The 23,990-nt window shown below is 33.6% G+C and overlaps 1 protein-coding gene and 1 long non-coding RNA gene across 2 annotated transcripts in view; both read left to right on the top strand.

Annotated features, from left to right (window-relative positions):
* NAALADL2 (N-acetylated alpha-linked acidic dipeptidase like 2) overlaps window positions 1–23,990 on the top strand; it is a 955,512-nt gene that overhangs the window by 289,370 nt on the left and 642,152 nt on the right. The gene's annotated exons all lie outside the window — the stretch shown is intronic.
* The window catches only part of LOC134733087 (uncharacterized), a 55,290-nt gene that overhangs the window by 21,217 nt on the left and 10,083 nt on the right, over window positions 1–23,990 (top strand). The window contains exons 2-3 of the long non-coding RNA XR_010116650.1: window positions 2,120–2,191; window positions 4,552–4,684. This is a non-coding gene — a long non-coding RNA (uncharacterized lncRNA). The remainder of the gene's footprint in view (window positions 1–2,119; window positions 2,192–4,551; window positions 4,685–23,990) is intronic.

The following is a 23,990-nucleotide window of genomic DNA, read 5'->3' on the forward strand; positions in this document are numbered from 1 at the left end:
TTGCACTCCAGCCTGGCCAACAAGAGCAAAACTCTGTCTCAAAATAATAATAATGGTAATAATAATAATAAAATAATAATAATAATAATAATAGCCATTATGACTGGTATGAAATGCTATCTCATTGTGGTTTTGATCTGCATTTCTCTGGTGATTAGTAATTTGATTTTTTAAACATTTTTGTTCTCTGCTTGTATGTCTTATTTTGACAAGTGTCTGTTCATTTTTTGCCTACTTTTTAATGGGGTTATTTGTTTTTTTGCTGTTGAAAGTTCTTTATAGACTCTGGATATTAGATCTTTGTGGGATGCATAATTTGTGACTATTTTCTTCAATTAGGTAGGTTGTCTGTTTACTCTGTTGGTAGTTTCTTTTGCTGTGCAAAAGCTCTTTAGTTTCATTAGGTCAATTTTCTCAATTTTTGTTTTTGATGCAGTTACTTTGGAGGACTTGGTCATAAATTGTTTCCCAAGGCCCATGTCCACAGTGGTATTTCCTGGGTTTTCTGCAAGGATTCTTATAGTTTGGGGTCTTACATTTAAATCTCTAATCCATCTTAGTTAGTTAGTGTTTGGATATGATGAAAGGTAGGGGTCCACTTTCATTCTTCTGCATATGGCTAGACAGCTATCTCAGCACCATTTATTAAATAGGGAGTCCTTTCCCCGTTGCTTATTTTATTGACTCTGTCAAAGATCAGATGACCATAAGTGTACAGCTTTATTTATGGGTTCTGTATTTGGTTCCATTGGTCTATGTGTCTCTTTTTGTACCAGTACCATTCTGTTTTGTTTGCTGTAGCCTTAGAGAATAGTTTGAAGTCAGGTAATGTGATACATCTGGCTTTTAGTTTGTTTTTACTTAGGATTGCTTTGACTATTCAGGCTCTTTTTTGGTTCCATATGAATGTTAGAAAATGTTTTTCTAATTCTATGAAAAATGATGTTTCTAGTTTGATAGGAATAACATTGAATCTATAGATTGCTTTGGGTAGTATGAGCATTTTAATGATATTCATTTTTCCTGTGCATGAGCACACAGTGTTTTTCCTTTTCTTGTGTGTCATCTGTGATTTCTTTCAGCAGTGTTTTGTAGTTCTCATCGCAGACATCTTTCACCTCCTTGGTTAGATATTTTTATTTTATCATTGTGCCCATTATAAGTTGGATAAACCTGTTTTAAAATGTTTAGTTAAGCATAGATATTTTACATTTAAATTGACAAAATATGTTTGCGATTGTCAACTTTTAATTTACTAAAATAAGAAAAATGAAACTATGATCAATTCATTATTTCATAAACTGAGGGCTATTTTAACATCAAAAAGGAAAAACATTCTCAAATCTTGGGAATTGCACCTAATTGTATTAAACACTTTATTAAAACTCACATCTCCTAATCAAGATGTTGATGTGAAGACATCAAATACAACATTGTGTAACTAACCTACCACAGTCTAGCTAAAACATTAGCTATATTTTTTTCTAAGAAATAATATTTTCTTCTTATTTATACAAAACCCTTTGGTTAGTTGCCATGACAGCAGGATGTCATATATTTGAGGAAAATTCATGACACACTTTTTGTTTATAATTATTTTCCTTCTTTTAGTAGTGATATTAAATGTTAGAGATTTTGTTCCTTCCACTTAAAACATAGTTATAGTTATAAAAATGTCTATCAGTAGCACCAAAGTAGTGGCTTGAACCTGAACAAATTCAATTCATCATTAGAGAAAACCATTTCCTCTTTATGGAACTGGATTAGTGCGGTATGATATTTAAAATCTTGGACTCTAGAAAGCCACCTGCTTCTGCTGAGGTATTCAGACAAAGACTCTTGGAAGCGGGCCAGGTTTGTGCGATGCTCAAACCCATTGCTTACATGTTTGACAGTAACATCTGGTAGCAACAGATGCTGAATTCTAGAGAGCCATAATTATTTTGAGAGAAGGAGAAGTTGTCTTACACAGTTATTATCACGCTACTACCTCAGGTATTAGAAAGAGGCAATCATTTTGTACTTCCCTGGCAGCATATGTTTTCTCAATTTTGCAGATGAAATTTCTAGATCATATACATCATGAGATGAAGAATCATTCTATGTTTTTAAACAATAGGTTTCAAAAGAGCATAAAGGATCAGATGCAAGTGTTTTGTTGCCTCTGTTTGCCTGTCTAGAAGCCATTGAGGTAGGTGCCAAAAAATTCATGGCTAGACTATTACAAATAAAAGTTGATAGCAATACCTCTTTTGGTTTCACACTCTATCCTGGAGCCAGTCGTAAATAAGACTGTCAGATTTTGTACCAATGATTTTTTTTTCTTAGCTTTGTTTATCTCAGCAATTAAGAATTCCCTTTTTCCATTTTTTTTCTCTCTCAGACAGATTGTTATTAAAAAGGATATGACAGGTGCCAGTTCATCTATATGTTGTTTGTCTTTTGGAGCAATATCTTATACGATGAGTGCACCTACAAAAATGGTTTTTTGGATCACATTTACCTCCAGAAATCAGAAACTGACATTTATACTTTGGTAGCATAGCCAGTTCAGATAGCCTGCCTTAATTTGCATTCATTTGTCATAGCTAATGGGAACAAGTAATGATCATTTTTAAGGGATATAAAGATTATCAGGGTAGACATTTTCAGGTACAAATTTTACCTCCCTTCTGCTGGTCACTTTGAAATTCTGAATACAAAGCAACCAGTCACTGATTTATACATTCTTTGTTTCATCAAACGTTAATGATAGCCTACAATATAAAAGGCATTCTGGGAGGTGTCAAATACACAGTAGTGAATGAAATAGGCATAATCCCTGCCCTCCTGTAGTTTATAGATTAGTCATAGGACTTACTAATTCAAATGCCTTCAGGGCCAAGCAGGTAAAGATGATGAGTAAGGCTGTGAATATAAGCCTATAATTAGTGCTGGGGCTTGTAGCTGAAGGAGAGTGATTGTTCTACTGGATGGAATTGAAATTCAAAATTTGTTTAAACAATGAATCACACTTATCAAAATAAAAAGACACATCTGTAGTCTGAGCACTTCATTTGGCTGGCACTCCACCCGTGAGACTGAGCTTCTGGTCTTGAATCAGAGAAGGGATGTCCCAGAGAGTGTGAGATCTGTGTCTGCATTTACGAGCTGGTTTTCTCACTTACCGCATATCATGGGATCAACAGCTGGGCCGGCAGGCACCTTGGGGAAGTCAGCTACGGAAGCCAGGATGAGTTGTCAAGTTCTTCTTCACAGAGCAACCACATGTAACTGGCTGAATAGGCGGCCTACCTTAGGCACTCGTGGTCTACCATTGACTGGTGTTCATGGTGGTTACACTGAACCGCTGTCTGCTTAGATTACATTCAGCAGTTCTGGCTGATATACTGGTTTGCTTTATTGGTAGTGACTTTTATCCAATTAACATCTGATTTATTATCCTATAAACTGGGAATTGTCTTTTAATTCATAGCAAATAGTTTGTTTTCTAAAGGGTGAACTGTCATGAGCTTACTTTAATGTGAATGTGGGTCAGACTGTCTGTGGGCCAGCAGTCTCCAAACTGTTCAGCTGAGCATCATAGCAAAATCAAACAAACAAACAAAGAACAACAACCAAAAACACCAATAATGATTTGACTACCCATCATACTAAATTAATCTAATATAAACTTCTTTTATAGTATGAACATCGAAATATTGTGAATAAAAAGACAACTTTTGATTGTTTCCTTCTGCTATGGTCCATGAAAAATTAGGACTATGATACTTATACTAATGATGCTTATACTATTATTTATACTTTTTTAATTATGTGGGTACATAATTCCTGGGGAAGATTAAAGAGAACTGGCACACCAAAAATATTATATAGAAGTGAAACAAGGATCTGGTAGTGGTGGGGAAATATAATATGGATATTTAACAATTACTACATTATGTAAAATTCCAATGTATTGGCTGGGAGCAGTGGCTCATGCCTGTAATCCCAGCACTTTGGGAGGTCAAGGCAGGTGAGTCACCTGAGGTCAGGAGTTGGAGACCAGCCTGGCCAACATGGTGAAACCCCGTCTCTATTAAAAATACAAAAAATTAGCTGGGCTTGGTGGCAGGCACCTGTAATCCCAGCTACTCAGGAGGCTGAGGCAGGAGAATCGCTTGAACCCAGGAGGCAGAGGATGCAGTGAGCTGAGATCATGCCACTGCACTCCAGTCTGGGCGACAGAATGAGAATCTGTCTCAAAAAAAAAAAAAATTTCTAATGTATCTAAATATGTTCCCAATAGAAGGTACCCAGAGAAGCCATGAAACTATTATAAAATAGAAAAATTACACATTCATAAGTAGCAAGTAATTTCTAAGATTGATATGCATACCTATCTCTTATATTTTCATATTTCTTATTTTCTCTTATATTTTTGTTCTTTGAGAACCTGTATGTCTTAGTAACAGGAAGTATACAACTTACCTCTTAAAGATCTACCTCTGAAATTTCTCTTGCTGAATTGCTCAAAACCTTAAAGGTTTACATGTTTCAAATGGTGTCTAGCTTTTCCAGCCAGATGGAGGGAGAGATAAAAGCCTGGTCCTCCCAGTCTCCAGCTGCTGTTGCTTTTCTGTACCATGTCATGTCAGTGTTGAAGACGGGACTGCCCATCTAACAACTGATGTTCTGTGATGCAGTGAGGCCTAACTTACCTATAAGCAGTTAAGGTCAGCTTGATTCCATGAAAGGACACTTGCACTGTCTCAGTTGGAGGTTGCCCTGTGCATGGTCTTAAAGGATGCAGCTCTTCATATACAGTTTTTTAGTTCACATATGGAATCTTGTCCATGGGTCCCTTTCTGCTGTAGGGACACTGGGCCAGCACTGATCTAACTTTTCCCACATTATAAACCCCAAATTACTATTATGAATACATTTTAGGGTTCAAGTAAATTTAAGTTTTAAACAGTTTAAATAGAATTTTATGCTATATTGATAGAAGAGATCACCACTCATTATGTGATATCAAAAAAGTAAAGTAAGGAAGAGCTATGTTAGTCTGGCCCAGTCTGACTGAGCAAGGCAAACTCCCTTTGTCATTTAGTTTATTGGCATGTAGATTACTGAAATAGGGGTGGGTTGATTTAGGCCTTGGAAGCTTTTTCACTAGAGTGAGTATACTGCTGATTGCCTGTCTTTCAAAGAGTGAGGCTGTCATTGACTGGTTGGCTTTCAGAGGCTGTTCACTGAAGGGAGCTGTCATTAACTGATTAAAATTTTAAAACCAGTTGTGAAACTGTAAAGCAATTAGACTTTTTCTAAACATATGGGGATTTAAAAAATTGACATCCTTTTCCCCAAAGTGGAACTACCCACTTGATTTATAGGAACTCTTTTGAGGGGATTTACCCAGAGTTTACTCAAAGTGACTCCTTCTTTGAAGTGGTGGCCAGTGTAACTTAATTTTCTAAATAATAGTTTCTAGGTGATTTCAACATGCATATACCTGTTTTTCATATCTGAGGCTGCCTTTACTAATTTCAAGGAGATTTTCTGGTACCTTTATCACTAGAAAAAATTCTATGAAAACCATGTATCATTTCTGTTGCATTATCCTACTGGGCTATGAAGATTTAACCCATTAATTATAAGCATAGTAATATGGTAAATTATCTGTCTACCCAAAAAAGGTAAATCTTAATTCTTATAGAGGCAACATACCATTGAAGTTAAGAGCATAGATTTTAAAGGACAGATTATCTGTCACCTACTTGACAGGTAACCTTGAGAAATTTATTTAATCTCTCTTTCCTTATCTGTAAAATGGAAGTAAAATATTACTTTTGTAATTTGGTTGTTATTAGGATTAAATAAATTATTATCTCTAAAACATCTAGGCCATCCTAGTACATAGTGCTATGTAAGAACAGTGTGTGTATACTTGCTTGTTTTTATTACTAATAATATCACAGATTTTTAAAGCCATTTTACTTCTGGATAGTTGAGAAGATAGGAAAAAAGCTTTTCAACTTGTCATCATGTTTGCTATATTTTTTTTTACTTCTGAGGAATAATGATGGATGTCTTTAGCACTTAAACTGTGAAGAATTAAGAATATAGATAAATTGAACAAAATATAGCAGAGGGAGCAAAATCTCAAATGTCTGTTTACTTCTGATGAAAGCCACTGTTGGAGAGGATTTGCAGCAAATCACAGTAATGTCTTTATTCCATACCCCGGTTATTTTAAAAAATAAAGGAATTTCAAAATGGACAAGAACAAGCTTTAGTTAAATACAAAGGGAGAAAATGTCAGAAAGAAGAGTTGAAGATGTGTGAAAAAGTGAAAAGGATTCCCTCAGATTTTGTTCTCATGGGGATATTACAAAATGACTACATTCGTATGACCTTGAGGGTTTTAAAAACCCATCTCAGTCAGTGGTCCTCCACTCTAGCTGTGTGTAACAAACCCCTGGAGAGGTGACAAAACATGGGATGCCTGAGTCCCACCTCAGGTCTCTGGGGCGGTAGGGCCTGGGTATCAGCAGTTACCAGGAGAGTTTCAGAGCTCTCCAGAAGAATATAAAGTGCAACTGGGGCTGAGAATCGCTGAAATATTCCAGGTATTCCTTGGCTAGTGAGTACCTGTTTTGTGTAACAGCTGTAGCAGTTGCCCCTTTGACACATTCTTCTTTACCAGGTGTAACTTGTTTGCCTAAACGTTGGCACTGGTGCTGTCAGAATCAAAGTGACAAAAACCAACTTGGCTAGCAAACCAAAGCTACAGAGCTTTCACCACAGCAAAACTAGTTCAGGAAGCTTCTGGTAATAAGGAATGAGAGAATAAGATTAATGACAATCTTTATGTTGGGAATTAATTCATGATACTTTAAGTGGATAGTGAGGTTTTCTTGTCTTTTTTTCTTAATGATCTTTTCTATTTGCTTTATGCTATGTCTTGGATGCAGCTATGTATGTGTGATTATTAGTCATCCTGTTTTAATAAATAGTTTATATTTCTCTAGATTTTATGACTATTACATTTAGAATATGTAGCCAGTGTTCCCCAATAACTGAGCATTGGAATCATCTCAGAGGCTTTTAAAAGAGACAGATCTTTGGGCCTCATCCAAAGCGACTGAATCAGAACTTTGGAGGTGTAAGACAAGCATTGTGACGTTTTTTAAACAAAACTCCCCACATAACAGTAATGTCCATCCAAGTTTGAGAACCACTTGTACAAGAGATGCAGATAAAGCACTGAGAGAAAAACAAATGAGATGTTAAGAGGAAAAGGAAACAAATGCATATTAAAATTTAGCAAACATTTAGAGGAAACAGTAGAATATATTCTTACAGAAGTATAATGTGTCTTTGAAGGTGTTTATTTACAAAGTGGTAGGTAAAATTCAGATCTGTCAAAATTTAAGGAGGTGGAGTAAATGACCCTTTGAGTTAGTGGTAGACTAAGGGTTCTTGTTTTCAAATTTAAATGGTTGTGAGGGAAGAGCAAATACTTATTCTTCCACATTTGAAGCTATCCTAGAACCTGAGTAAAATACTGAAGAGAATCATGGATTTAAAATGAGACCAGAATGCTTTTGATACATGTTAGATTTCATGTTCTTTATTCTCAGACAAATCTTTAGATAAATAGCTCTACTACCTCAGTGAAGATAGTATTATTAATGTTTTGCATGCGTGAATCTTCATTATTCAAAGATGAAATATGTGATTAGTGTCTATTGAATTACTTATAATGTGAGCAATGATTGATTATGCTTATTATTTCCTACATTGCTTTTTTATTTGAACACTATGTTGGAATCATACTCCTCACAGCTTTGAAATGTATAAAAAAGAGATATTCTGCAATTTGGTATAGTAAACTAATGTATCCTATATTTTTGTGCTATTTTAAAGTGACATTTAATGATGAAATATTGATTAGTTAAATATTATTCTTTATTAAAGTACTAAATTTGTGTTAGAAAAAGTAGTAGATTGTCTATCCTTCAAAAATGCTGACCAGAGGACTGCTGGAACTAGCTCATCTAGCAATAACAACTTAGAACTTCTCATGGGATTGTAGGTATGACATACATAGGTTTATACAGCTGACCTACAGAAAAGTGAGGAAGAGGTACCTCAACACCTATTGTGTGCAAATTAAAAAATAGATGTTTAAAATTAGTTAACCTCTTGTATCTCAGCTACCTGGGTTCAGTATAAAAGAGCTAATCAAGTCAGGTCCAACATATCGTCTTAACTCATGACGAAGTTTCTTTACATAACAAAGCCACGGCCACATTCCACCTTCAGCCTCTCTCTCTCTTTCTTTCTCTTTGTTTTTAAAATAGAAAGGAAAGAAATCCTAGCAATTGCTGTCAAATTACCTGTCTTCTTTCAGTCTTTTAGAAAGTATGGAAAATTTTTAGTATGTACTTAGTTAAAATAAGTCATTAAAATACTTTTTTAAGCTAAAGTTATGAAATTGAACAGACTTATATTAACCTTGGAAGTGTCTACCTCCAGTTGCTCCTGTGAATTCTATCACCAGGATAGGAAAAGATTTTCTAAATCTAAATAAAATACAGCATGAACTGCAGACAGCATTGTGTAGTTGTAAAAGCTGGAATTTTAAATTAAATATGAGTTCAAATCTTGCTTAAGTGTTTTTCTATTTTACATATCTTTCAATTCTCAAATCACCAGTTTTATCATTTGTAAAATGTAAACAATAATACCAGTCAGAGTTGCTATGATTAACAGATAGAGTATTTGTAAATAACCTGACACACAGTAAGCATTAGGTAATAAATGGGCATTATTGATGTTTTAATTGTGTGTATCTGTAAAATTTACAATTAAACAACTCTGAATTAGCCTTCTTATTAGGAAAGGCTCTAAGCTTGATTTGGACATCTATTCTTCCATCCTCATTTGAACAGTAATGTCATAGGATCAGCTTGCTGTCACTTACCATCTATACAGCCACAAAACCTAGTTGAAAATGAAGAGGAACAAGAAATCACACCATTAACTGGGATTTCCCAGTTGATTGTCATTTCTCCATGTTTAACTAGAAAGTTATCTGGAGTACAATGGTGCGATCTCAGCTCACCGCAACCTCCACCTCCCGGGTTCAAGCAATTCTCCTGCCTCAGCCTCCTAATTAGCTGGGATTACAGGCATGCACCTCCACGCCCAGCTAATTTTGTATTTTTAATAGAGACGGGGTTTCTCCATGTTGGTCAGGCTGGTCTCGAACTCCCAACCTCAGGTGATCTGCCCGCCTCAGCCTCCCAAAGTGCTGGGATTACAGGCGTGAGCCACTGTGCCCAGTGTGTCTTTTCTTATAAAAGTATAAGCAATACTTAATTGCTTATCTGTAAGAAATAATGATTAATTCAAAATATTAGTAATAAAGATAAATAATTATAATCTTGAATAGTCTCCAAGAGTTTCAAAGTTAAAAAAACTTCCACCATTTTGGGAGATATCAAATTTTTTGAAAAACAATTTATGCCAATTTGAAAGTTATCTTTTTTCTTATATTTTATCAGGAGTAAGTCATGAAATTAATATTTATTTCCAAGGATCAGCTCTGTATCAGTATATTTGTATTTGTATTTTTAAGAAGATGATTATAATAAAATAAAATGTATCTTGGAATTCCTATTTCGGTGGGATAGTCATTAAGTGAATTTAGTCAAATATGTGCAAAAATTTTACAAAAAAGCACACATAGAAGCATAGAACTTCAATTACACCACAACCACAAAAAGATAACTATAAATGATTATCTATAATCATTTCATTTTGATGAGTTTCTTGTGTCTGTTCTCCGTGGCTTTTACAGTAATGATTTAGGCATCATAGATCTGATGAGAGTCCAGGTTCTTGTCTGCAAGCAACAGAAGCCAACTTTTGCTAACTTAAGCAAAACAACAACAACAAACATTTACTGGACAGATAATAAGTAGCTCACAAAATCAATGTGAAGACTGCAAAACAGAAAAAAAAAAGATTGAAAGATGGGAATGGAGGAAATAAAAACTAGGATAAGGGTTAAGAAATGGCCACACAAACTATTTTATTAGGATATCACTACTGACTATGCCTGGAATGCTGTAAAGCTATGCCATAGATAATTATCTGAATAGCTCCATGTTGTTGCACCATTGCCTCAAGACTAAAATTCCCAGGATGTAGCAGGGTAGGAGTCAGGGCAGAGGGTCCAGGTACTTATCATACCTCTTCAACTTCAGTAGTAGATATAGAGTCTGTTTTTCACGAACTATAAATCAGAAACCAACCCCCCCCGCCCATCCCACCCTAAGAATGATGCTAAGATGTTAGACAATAACAAATGTGCGTCATATAGCAATTACTTTTTTTTGGTTTGCCCAAACTTCTATAGCAAGTAAAGTGCACTGGTTTTATATTCTTCTTATACATTATATTGCCCTATCATACATTATATTGCCCTATCATAAGGAAAGAGACAATTAATGACTTGGCAGTCTGTGTCTGTCAATCAATTATTGCAGTCATTCTGATGGTGTCTGTATACGTGTGGTAATAATGTCTAACAACTGAAGCAGTTTACAACAGACTTCTCATAACCTGAACTTCTAATAACATTTTAACAATTTTTTTACACAGTCATATCTAGGTGTGACTTTCTTTCGGAAACCTTTCTGTCTTCTATTTTATCACAGTTAGAGCAATTGGAATTTCACCTTGTAATCTTCTAAGCTTTTACCATTCAGGACTGTTAGATAGATTTTGCTGCTGTTGAAGGCCTTATATTAATTACAAGGTCGTAATCTTCAAACAGGTTTGGTGTAAAATATAAAATGACTTTTGGGTAAAAGGCTATTAAATTTCTCCTTCTCTCTCTTTCTTAACCAGGAATTGGTATCATATTACCTATCCCTGTCAATTAAATGCCTTGACTTTCCCTTTTCCCATGAGAACCCACATTTTATTTATCCACAATATCGTGTATACCTTCCCCTTTCCTCCAGCATATTTAAAATTTGCGCTGCACTAGATTGTGTTGTCTACATAGATATCCACAATAATGCAAACTATAGGTTGAAATCGTATCAATATGTTTAACATTTTATAAATCAAATAATGTTTAAGCGGCAGTGTTGTGGAATAGAGGTGGAGGTATCGTTTGCCACGTTTATGAAAAAATACCAGAGGTTCTTATTCTCTTCAGCTTTGATTGATTGCGTCTCCTTCTTGTACATAGCTAATACAAATTATTTGTGCCTCTTGAGTATGTAAGATGAGCCTAAAGTTGCACTACATCCTCATACTGTTTGCAAACTCTCTAAGTGATTCTTGCCAGGAACCAACACTCACGGAGAAAGTTAATATTCCAGGATATTCAAAGAAGTTGATTTCATTTCATTTGCAAAGGAAATTTTGTCAAAGTAAAGCTATAAGACAGGCGTATCTTGAAATTTGTTTGTCCATATTAATTTGTATGCTTGATCCTTTGTTGTCTTTTCTCTCTTTAGGCAAACTGAGATACCTGTATATTATTTAAATATTTTGAATCAAATATTTGTGTTTTAAGTTTTAGAACATTTTCTGACCATACAAATATAAAATCTCCGACTCTTTAAGCATGCAAATGATGTTGACATATGACAAAAGCCTAGATGAAGTTACACAGCCTGGAACTAATCATTTCTTTCTTTTCTCAGGGCTTGAAAAAGTAGATCTTTGACAAATAATTTCTCTGATTTGATCATCATGATATATATTGTTTCTGAAAAGTGTCTTAGTGAGTTAGTCTGTACTTAGTTCAAAGAGGCAAGCAAAAATTTTGTGTTATACTTACGGTTTATATGAAATGAAGTTGATGATGCAAGACTAGAGGTTATAGCAGAATAGGTTTGAATGACTGAAAAAAATTGACCAGTTTTCCACTTTAAAAAGTTTACCCCTGACACAAAGGCAAAGTTCAGAATAATTATGTGTGCTTTTTCTACATCTGGATTGTATAAACTTATTGGAAAACATCCATACTCTTTTTAAATGATGAATGGAACATGATGATGAGATATTTAGAAAAGTTATGGAGTAGTTGTTTGCAAATGTAGTTGCTGATTTTGCCCCCAAGAGGCTCAATTTTGTATGGTATTGTCTCTTTTAAATGAAAAAGAGGTATAGGTATTAAGGTTTTTAGGTAGTTTACATAGATAGAAAAAACACGGAAGTTTAACATGAGCTGAAATTGGTATAGCCAAGCAGAAGCAAATTAATATGAAGATGGAGGGGAAACAGGACTAAGGATAAGCGTGAAAACCATAATATTCTACCTATGGAGAGTATTGAGAGTAGGGGAGATGCCGATTTGTGTTGCATTATTTGTCTATTACCATAACAACTATTCATACGTGACTAGTATAAAAAGACCCATTGGTCTATAGTCCTAATATTTTTTCACTTCCTATTCTATTGTAAATTGATTTATTTTTCAATTCATCTGTTGGGCCCCATGTGGTAGAGCTACATCGTTCTCTTTCTGTGCTTCATTGCACCTTTTGGTTTGTACAAGCCTTGGGTGAGTACCAGATGGGCAGCTGCTCACACACTGGGGAAGAAAATTCAATGATTCATGAGCATACACAGGAAAGAGCAAAGACTGTTAGTTCTTGAGGATAGTCTGCAAGATTCCATTGTCAATGATGCAGAAATTTGAATGTGAAACAGGTTCTGATCTTGGCATTTTGCCAGGAATATCTAGTTGTGTTGAAGTTCATAAAGTAAACACTCCACAGATTTGCATGCTTATGTAGGAAGTTTAAAAAGTGATTCCATGTCCTAACATGTATCATAGTATTTTCTTTTTTAATTTTAAGAACTAATGATAAGTTCAATTCCAAGACGTTTTAAAAATGTCCATTTTTTGTTTTTTTGACAAAATAAATGCATACACATTAAAGAAAACTTAATATAGCCGTGAAAAAATAACAAGGAAAAAGAATGAATAATGCATTTTTATTCCCCATTAAAATATATATGTAAATATATATGTATATGTATATATGTATATATATGGCACATAATAAACGCATAATATATTACATAAATAAACTTTTATTTTGCAGTCTAGGGTGAGCATCTTATCACATATTATTCTAGTTTCATCAATATTCTCTTCCCATTCTTTCCCTCAACTAATAGAAATAAAGAATTAAAGGAAAGAAGCTGGGAAACTGAATTGAAAATTATTTAACTTCTTTTAAAGGATAAAAGTATCGATTTTACTATTTATAACATTTTTAAGTTATTTAAGAAGTTCAAAAAATGGTGCCTATTAGTTAACCAAGTACATATTGCAAATTGGCTTGTATAAAATAAACAGTAAGGTTGAATAATATTGGTTACTCTGGATAGAAAAATATTAACTGGGAAATGCTATACAGATGATGTGGAAGTTAGGTTATATGGTAAATTCTTAAACTGTGTTAATGAAATAAGAAAAGCATGTCAACCTATTTTCAATGATAACAACTATAAGAGCTAACAGATTTGGGGGCACAGGACTTCTGTGTATCACAAGTGACCCATCTATGAATCCTGAATATCCACCCTACAATCTTTGAATATACATTCTTAAACCCTGAACAATATCCTCCATCCCCACTTCTCATGCTGCTCTTCCTCATCTTTTAAGCTTCAGTTAAAAAGCAACATTTTCTCAGGCAAGACTTTCCAGCTACCTTGGCCAAAGTAGAGCCTCCTTGTATACCCATGTCTTATTCCTTTATTTTTTATTACAGTTTTGCAGCAGCAGTTGTCATTACTGGAAATTAGATATATATTTTATTTGAACTGTAAATTGTGATGGCATTATAATAATCACTGACTCATGTATTAATGACCCAAAACAAAAAAGCATGGGTTTATAATGAAAACTAGCTACTATGGTAGTGAAAATAATTCTGAACGACTATTACAATTTTTTTTTCCCAAACCACGTTTCTACTTTATTATTATTTTTGGTATTTATGGGGGAAACAAGGTTTTTGGGACTAAATAAGTCAGCTGTGATGAGAAACCATAGATATGTAAGTTACATTAAAAATATTTTTATGTTATTCTTGAAAGAATCTGTGGCAGCATAGAAATGAAAACAAATATATTTAGAGATAACCCAAAACAAAGGCCACCTTAAGGAATCAAAATGTCTGCCCCTTTAGGAACTAAAACTAGGCTACTTATAATAAATGCAAAATTTTACATATGGATAACCTAGTTTATATAAATGTTTCTTTGACAAGAGGAAGCATATGCATTCTTCCATAGAAGACTTTTCTGGCATGTTAGCATGAGAAATGTTCAAGACAGTCCTTTTATAAGATGTGTGACTCCCTGGACAATAAGGTATAATATAGCAAGCAGTATCTTCAAGTTTAAAATGTAAATACTTTAAAAATAATTGTTCATATGTACTGTTCTGATTTTAATAATCAAAAGTATGAAAATACTATATAAAATTAGACACTTTTTCATATTCAATTCTAAAGTATTCATGTAATTTCATGAATGTAGAGATATCAATATCAAAGGCTGAGATATTGATATCTTTTTTGTTTTATTTTTCTCTTTGTTCTAATGGTTCAACTTATTAGAAGACTTAAAAAGGGAGATCTACAAAATCAATTCAGGCCAATTTGTTTTCTTTACTCCAACATGAACATACATCATGGACAGTTTGCTTTACTTATTGAATTATTAAAAATATGCGGTGGGATATCAGACCCACACAAAATCTTTGTTATTTTGCTATCAACATTTAAGGGCTGGAATTTTATTATTGTCCTCAGATAAGATCAAACATTTTAGTATATTCATGAGAAACAAAAGTTATTAGAGGAAGAGCAAAACAGGATAGCTGTATAGAATTTTTTAATGTGGATCATCCAGATTAATTTCACTGTTCACGTATATTACCACCAAAACCCAAGTAAATTGAATGTACAGGAGTCAAGCTGACATTTTAGCTGATCTTCATAATTGAAGTGGATCAGCTACTGAAGATTTTTAGAATAATAAAATTCTAAATAGATCTATTTTTAATGATATTGGAGACATATGCTTTCTACAAATGCTTACTTCAAACATAAATCTTTGTGGTTTTTGTCATCAGTTTACTAAATACTTTTGGAGTAGTTATACCAATATTTTTCTCTGTTTTGGATATTTATGTATGAGAGAAAAATATATTTCTGAAGTTTGGACAGCTAGGTTTAAGTTCTCGTTCTGCTACTTACTAGCTATCACTACAGGCAGACAATTTAGCTTCTGTGAATCTCAGTTTTATATGTGGAACAGTCCATGACTACATAACTAAGAGGGTAGTTGTAAGAACCTGTAAGATTTTATATATATATATATATATATAATCTGTTGACATATACAAATGATAATGGTATTTTTAATGATAGTATTAACCTAATTATTTTGTAAGACTGAAGAAACTGGCTGAAAGATTTTATTGCTTTTGGTTCAGTGTGATATTCTCATTTTGTAGTTCTTTTTTTCCAATTCTGAGTTTTTATCTGTTTTTATTTTTTCTTTATTGCCTTTTGCATCCTGTCCGTGATGCATCCCTTGTCATTTTCTGTACTGCCAGTTTGGAAATATCCCAGAGTATATCATTATATAGGTTCAGCCAGACTTTGATGATAGCTATTTTGTTGGATGACGGCTATTCTATTGATTTGTTACATGTTGCATAGGAATAGATACCTGGAGACACATATTTGTTAACTTTCTGATATAGCTTGCAGTTGCAGGTGGTGGTTTACACAATTTAACATCATTTTAAACTCACTGGTTGAGAATATTTCAAAGCGTTTCCTTGATATGAGTGAGTTCTACACATTTTATTGCCTTATGTTTAACTTTTTACAACCTGTTTGGATTTCGCTTTAACGGAAGTGTTTGAATAAGACTACTGTGTTGACAACTTTTAACTCCATTTAGATTTCATATGGTATTTCTCTGTTTTTTATTAAGTAACTGACATGCAATTTCTGTTATATAAAGTGCTTGAAATGAATTCCTAATTCCCAAACTATATTTCTCTTTTCCTCTTGAACCAGAAAAAATAAAAGTTTAGAATAACAATTGCAAAATCATACCATTTCTTCTGTTAATTTTCTTTATTTCTGCTTTATTACATGAAAATAAATTGATGATTTGCAGAAGGATTTTCTGTTGAAATTTTTAAAATAAAATAAATTCTGTCTTTTATATAGATGGATATATATGAATTTACTTCAAGTACTTTATATAACAAAAATTGTCATTGGTTACTTAACAGAAATGGAGCAATAGGGTATGCCATTTAAATGGAGTTAAAATTTATATATATGTACATATATAGTATTTGGCTAGAAGAGAGATAAAAGATGTGTTTAATATCCATTTGCCACTTCAGTAGTATATCATCTATATTCCTTGACTCTAAATATTTATTCTATAAGTGTATTCCAAAACATTACAAAGGATTTACATGGACATTCATATAGAAGAATAATCATTGGGACATTGTTTATAATAGAGAAAAATTAGAGACTAAAATAAATAGCCCATATTAGGAAATAATTAAATTATGGAAATTCATAACCCTTAATGTGATGTTGCCATTAAAGCATGTTTGTATTCATTGATACATGTGTATAATGTCCTATAAAGAATATAAGTATATAAAAGGCTAAAAGGATACAAAATTGTATATTCAGTATGACACAAGTGTGAAAAAATATATATAAGAGATTAAAAGGAAATATACTAAAATGCTAGTATTGGCTGCCATCAGAGAGTTATAATACAGATTAATTTAGACTTTTTTCTCATTCACATTTTTTCCAAATTTCTCCAGTTTCCATAAGGAATATGAGAGTTTAAAATAGAACAAATATTATTATTTGAAATATAATATATAGTCAAAATAGTTTTTTTATTTCTTATATGGTGTCATACCTTTAAAATTTTCAAACCCTTAAGAATTCATACATCTCAGACTTATAAGTTAGGTCAGGTGCTATTATTCTGCATTTCTATTATACTACCTTACTGTGTCAGAAACTTATATTACAGAGAAGCAATGTATACTGGACACCGAAAGACTAGGCAATTTTGAGACTGCAGGGTAGAGAGGAAAGCAAGCAATTTGCCAAGTAACTCCTTGTAAAGTCACATTTTGCCACCCTAATGATGGAGATGGCCCATGACACATAACAATCGAATAGCAGATTTAAGTCTCTGTCATTTTATACGATTGCCTTCTAAATGGAGTTGTGTATATAATATATTACTTGTACTTCAGTCATCTTATCAGACAAAATGTATAATTAGAAACATAATACCAATGGGTATATGAGACATTGGTAGTATGGAAAGTTAGATATTTGTTCATTATTTATTCATTCTTCTAACAAACATGTATTGAAACTCCTCTGTCTAGCTACTGTGTTGCAGGGTAAAAAGCAGAGCTGTTATTTCTTCTGACTACATTACTATATTGATATAATCTATTATAACAGAAGAACAGGTGAAATATAGTACATGCACACAATGGAATACTATTTGGCCATAAAAAATGAAATCATGGCCGGGCGCGGTGGCTCACGCTTGTAATCCCAGCACTTCGGGAGGCCGAGGCGGGCGGATCACGAGGTCAGGAGATCAAGACCACGGTGAAGCCTCGTCTCTACTAAAAATACAAAAAAATTAGCCGAGCGTGGTGGCGGGCGCCTGTAGTCCCAGCTACTCGGAGAGGCTGAGGCAGGAGAATGGCGTGAACCCGGGAGGCGGAGCTTGCAGTGCACTCCAGCCTGGGTGACAGAGCGAGACTCCGTCTCAAAAAAAAAAAAAAAAAAAAAATGAAATCATGTCATTTGCAGCAACCTGGATGAACTTTAGCTCATTTTATGTGAAATAAGCCAGACCCAGAAAGACAAATTTCCCATGTTCTTACTCATATGTGGAGAGTTTAAAATGTTAATCTCTTTTTAGTTGAGAGTAGAATGAGAGTTATCAAAAGCTAGGAAGGTTGTTTGGGTGGGAGTTGGGGGGATAAAGAAAGGTTGGTCAAAGGGTGCAAACATACAGTTAGACAGAAAATTTAATTTGTAATGTTGGATATAGGGTAGATTAAGTGTAGTTAGAAACAGTCTTTTATATTTTAAAGTAGCTAGAAGAGAGAACTTGAAATGTTCTGAACACACAGAAATGTTGAATACTCAAGGTGATACCCCAGATATCCTGATGTGATCATTACACATTCTATGTATGCAACAAAATATCACATGTACCCCACAAATATGTGTAATGTTATGTATCCATAAAAAGATACACTGATAATGTAATCATATCCCACTGTATAATTATTTTTGGAAGATATATATCTATATATATATAGTCATTTTCAACCATGACTTGAGTACTAAACCAGTAGTAAATTTTGACCAGATCCAACAACTGCTTTGACTATTGAATTATCTTCACAGCCAATAGTAGTAAAAGGTAGTTTTTTGCATAGACAAAATATATACACATTCCTGGTTAAGTAACAACTTTGCTAACCCTCAGTCATTATCCAAGTGATAACCCTGTAGTTCTTCAGTGCTTAATGTCTTATACCAGTGTTCAAAAGCACTATAAATATCTGAATATAATATGTCACACATTTACTAAATGCCCAGCATTTTGTAAAGAAATATTGAAATCTGAGGAACTGAAATCATCCTCACTCTTGCAAGAAAAGTAAGAGAAACATACATGAGTAAGACACAAGGTTGCTTATGACTTATATTAATATATACTAGGTGGTAAGATACTAATTATAGTGGTGAACACAGGAAATAGAAGATTTGGAATAGTAAAGGAATTTCATTGAAGAAATGAGGCAGTGAGTTCTAAATGGCATTTAGTACTTGGATTATTGAAAAGGAGGCAAAAATATCTCCTGAATACTTGGTGAACTTTAATACTATTTGTTTTCACTTAAGGACCTTGTTTAAGATTCAGACTTATTTTTTGATGTTTAATGTGCTGTCCTTTAGGAGTGTTCAAGCAAAGGAACAAAAGTACAGCTTTTCGGTACTCTGTCAAATACAGATATTTCATACTGGTGTCTTTAAAAATATTGCAATGAAGCCAGCCAGGTGTGGTGGCTCACCCCTGTAATCCCGGCACTTTGGGAGGCCAGGGTGAGTGGATCTCCTGAGCTCAGGAGTTCAGGACAAGCCTGGGCGACGTGGCGAAACCTAGTCTCTACCCAAAACACGAAAAATTAGCGGGGTGTGGTGGCAGGCGCCTGTAGTCCCAGCTACTCGGGAAGCTAAGGCAGAAGAATGGTGTGAACCCGGGAGGCGGAGTTTGCAGTGAGCCGAGATTGTGCTACTGCACTCCAGCCTTGGTGACACAGCGAGACTCTGTTTCAAAAATAAATAAATAAAATAAATAAATAAATAAATAAGCCGGGCATGTTGGTGTGTTCCTATAGTCCCAGATACGCGGGAGGCGGAAGTGGGAAAATTGCTTGAGTCTGGGAGGCAGGGGTTGCAGTGAGCCAAAGTCGTGCCACTGCACTCCAACCTGAGTGACAGTGTGAGACCCCATCTCAAAATAATTCCAATGACATTTTTCCAATAGTTTATTGAGCGGAGCTACAGTGATTTAATCTTAAATATGAACCTTTATTTATTCACCATATTATATTTGATACATGTTTTCCAACTTACCGGGCCATCTGCTGGTGTCCTACATTAGTTGAAAAAGAAAATTAGTAATGCTGCTTCATTTTCATGTTCCTTATTGGTCTGTTTAGCTTTCCTTTTATTAATTGCATTCAAACTTCACAGTTGCAAGCACTTTTATTAGTGAAAGTTGCATCCATCTTTCTGTCTTCCATGCTCCCAGCATAGTTTGTTGCATTCAGTAAGTGTGTTGAAGTGAATTTCTGCAATTTTCGTCTATGGAGTTTAAAAGTTTTCTTTGATTTTGGCCTATGTCAGAATAATTGTCAATATTTTAATAAGAGATGAGAATTATATTGTACTTTTAAGGATGATTCCTCAGTTTGAATTTTTTTTTAACTTTGGTCCTCCAGTTGTATGTAATTGTAATTTTATATGGGACATTATTTTATTATTGTACCCTCAATCATCCTTAAAAACTTTAGAACATAAATTTTAGAAAGATTTATGAATGGCAGTAACACACTCCTAAATCTCACAAACATATACAACACAGCAAAATGTAGTATAAAATGTGGACATATTTGCATGCACTAATTATTGAACAATCCATATAGCAAATATTTTAAAACTCTTTCTTAGTATTACAAGTTACCCCGTGTTTAATAGGCTTCCCTCTTCATTCAGCCAGCTCTTATTCTCATTACCACATACATTGCCAACTAAGCAGCTTTTTATATGCCAAATTTGTCGTTTCAAACACTTATGTTTAGCTATTGGGCATTAGCACATCTTGATAGACTACAGTTATGTATTTGCAGCATTTTCATCTTATTTGAAAAGCAATATTTGTGCAATTATCTGAATATCTAATTGTGTCTTTCATATTGCCCTCAGTATTTTATATAAGAATATGAAAATGAAAAAATTATATTCTGATGAAAGAAATAAAAAGCAATTTTCTTGTATATACTAAAATAGAACAAAGACAAAAATAAGTGTGTCAAATATGATATATTTTTAAGTTTAATTGGATAATTATTGGACATACACACGAGTGTTAACTATGAAGGAAAATTAGAAAAAATAGAAGTTCATATATAAGATTCTGATAATAGATCAATAGAGATTGTGTTTGAAAATTATGATATAACCCAAGAGTTTATATAAACATATATGGTATTCATATGTGTGTGTGTATATATATATGTGTGTGTGTGTGTGTGTGTGCTATATATATACACACACACACACACACACACACATCTCTGTTAATAGAACTGCAAACAGAGAACTACATTTAATATTTAACTTTTGACCATTAATCTTCTTGTACACTATTAGGAACATATAGAGTTAAAAGCATGAAACTTCAATGAAGATAATTTTTAAATGATACTGAATTTTTCGAATGTATAATTTTTTTCTCTTCTGTTTTTCATTGTATCATTAAAAATTTCATGAGTAGAGATTATAGAAATCAGTTTTATTAAATTTATACAAATTCTATCCAGTAAAGACTTGGTTTGGGGTAGAATGCAATATAATATAACTGTGCAGAGCTAAAATAATCAATTACCCTTTTTCTAAGAAAGAGAGAAATGATCATGCTTTGTAAATACTTTGACAGGATTTATTGTGTGGAAGAGAAAACTTTTTAACATCATTTTGCCTTTTATTTTTTTAGCCATAGTTTTCAAATGGAGTTTTAAAAAAAATTCCAACATAGCCTTAAGGTCATTGACAATTAAATACATATTTTCAGTATTAAATAACTTTTTTGTGGCCACATGTAGTCTATGTTGGTTTGTATTTTTAAAACAATGTCCTTTGTTATGTTACATTTTAACTACTTTGCTCTTTAAATTGTTTTCACAATATCTTGGTCTTTGCATTTTAAAATTTCTTGTTGTCTGTGTAAATTTCATATAATTTTATATTCTTCACATCACACTCTATTGTGAATACCTGCATGTAGTTTTTAAAAAATTATTTCGTTTTCATCTGATGTACACACTGACCTCCTTGCTGTTTCAACAGTTAAGTGGTGTAGAATAATTGAGATGGCATTTTTCTATCAACTTCAGTTTCAGTAGTTCAATTATCTTTTCTGATTTTTAGCCAATAATATATTTCTTTCATATGTTCACTCAATCTGTACTAGTGAATCTAACATTATGTTCTGAACATACAGGAATTATCTTCTTAATATTCAGATGTCATAATGGGAAGAGATGCATGTAGGCACAAAATTAGATGTAGCAGTGAATCATACAATATCTGCTTTATTTGTAATACATATTTTCAAATTTTATCTTCAGTTGCCATCTTTTTGTATTCAGGCAGTTATTTATGTGCTAGAAAATATACATTATGATATGCTATTCATCTGGAAATTGTTTTGAAAAGACTAACATTCTGTTTTGATTGTATAAGAGACAATTTTTATGAAGCCCATTTTCATCAGGAACTGGTTTATTTGAATGTGTGCATTTCATACTGAAAGATTTTTATGTTTGCGTGGGTAACATAATTGTAAATATATATTTTGTGGCCAGAGAGCTGTAACTCTATTACTTGCTGCCTTGGAAAATGACATTTTTTTTTCAGAATTTAGATTTCCTTTCATTTTAATGAATTGTCGCTCATCAGACAGATGCATGGTCATCAATTATTATGTGATAATAGCAACACTTGGTTTACTAAATAGAATAAAAATATTTTACATAACCTTAACGGATAGTTCTGTGAATCTTGGAGCAGTCTTTCAAGATGATATATTTTAGACCCTAGCCCTTTAGTAGGTTTGCATTTAAATCATACATTGTCAGAGAAGATATCAGAACACAATTCTGGTAGACAGAATAATGGTTCCCCAGTGATGGCCACATTCTAATCCCTGTAACCTGTGAATATATTACCTTACATGGCAAATGAAATAATGTACATGTGATTAAGTTAAGGATTTTGAAAAGGGGAGATTATTTTGGATTAGTGGAGTGGGCCTCTCTCTGACTCTTTGCCTCTTTCTTTCCCTTGAGAAAATAAAGTCAGAGAGCACAATATGATGATGGAAGCAGAGGTCAGAGAGGGAGGGAGAATTTAAAGATGCTACACTGCTGGCTTTGAGGACGGAGTAAGGCGTCAGAGCCAAGGAATGCAGATGGACCTTAGAAGTGGGAAAGGCAAGGAAATGAATTTTTCCGCAGAGCTTCCTGAAGAAACATAGTACTGCTGAAACCTTAATTTTAGCGCCACAAAATCAGTGTTGGATTTCTGGCCTCCAGACTGTATGATGATAAATTTGTGTTGTTTTAAACCACTAAATCTGTGGTAAATTGATACAGCAACATTAAGAAACTAATACAATAATGATTGGTATATAGAAGAATAAACCGTAGACTGTGTGAAAGAAGGCAAGGCACAGTTTAATTATAAAGTAGATTAAGTTTGTCTCTGGAGTTCCCACTTCTTTTGGATATTTTCTAGTAAGAAAGGACCATTTCCTTCCTCATGCCCTAGCACACGCATCTTGTCCAAATCTTTCTCCCCATATACTCCAGCTTCTTGTGTCTAATTTTCCCTAATACCTTAACTGCTTCCCTGCTAGCTCCATTATACCTGTCTCCTACCCCAACATCATACACTTCATTTATCTGTGATATCTGTGCTTGTAATTTATAAAGCTGCTATCTGACCTCTATTTCTCCAAGAGAACATCTCTATTGCCATCAGGCTTTTCACACCTGTTATGTATCCTACTATTAAGGTCATTCAGAATTACTTATTGAGAAGATTTTAATTCACATCTATGTATAGAACAGAAGCTTAGAATAAACAGGGCTTTCTGACCCTACTCCGATCACTCATCCTACCACTAGTATAAAATTATTGGAATGAATTTGAAGAATGGGTTGGCAAACGTAACAGTAGTTAGCTATTTGAAGCAGCTGATTAAAATTTGTAAGGAAGCAATGGAAATAAATATACAAATTATGTTACAAACCATAAAAATGCAAAATATAAAAGGAGCATCTATTTATAACATACTCTGACTTTTTATTTCAGATAACAACAAAAACCATAATAGGTCCTAGTATATCCTGACCACCCCTCTAAATATTTTCATATATGCACATATTTAATCCTTGCAATTACTCTGTCCTCATTTACTACCAGAGGAACCTGAAGCACAAATAAGTGAGGTGATTTGCCCAATGAGGTCGGATACAGTGTGTGTGTATGTGTGTGTGTGTGCAT

Source organism: Symphalangus syndactylus, chromosome 17, assembly GCF_028878055.3.
Source record: "Symphalangus syndactylus isolate Jambi chromosome 17, NHGRI_mSymSyn1-v2.1_pri, whole genome shotgun sequence".
Classification (NCBI taxonomy): domain Eukaryota; kingdom Metazoa; phylum Chordata; class Mammalia; order Primates; family Hylobatidae; genus Symphalangus; species Symphalangus syndactylus.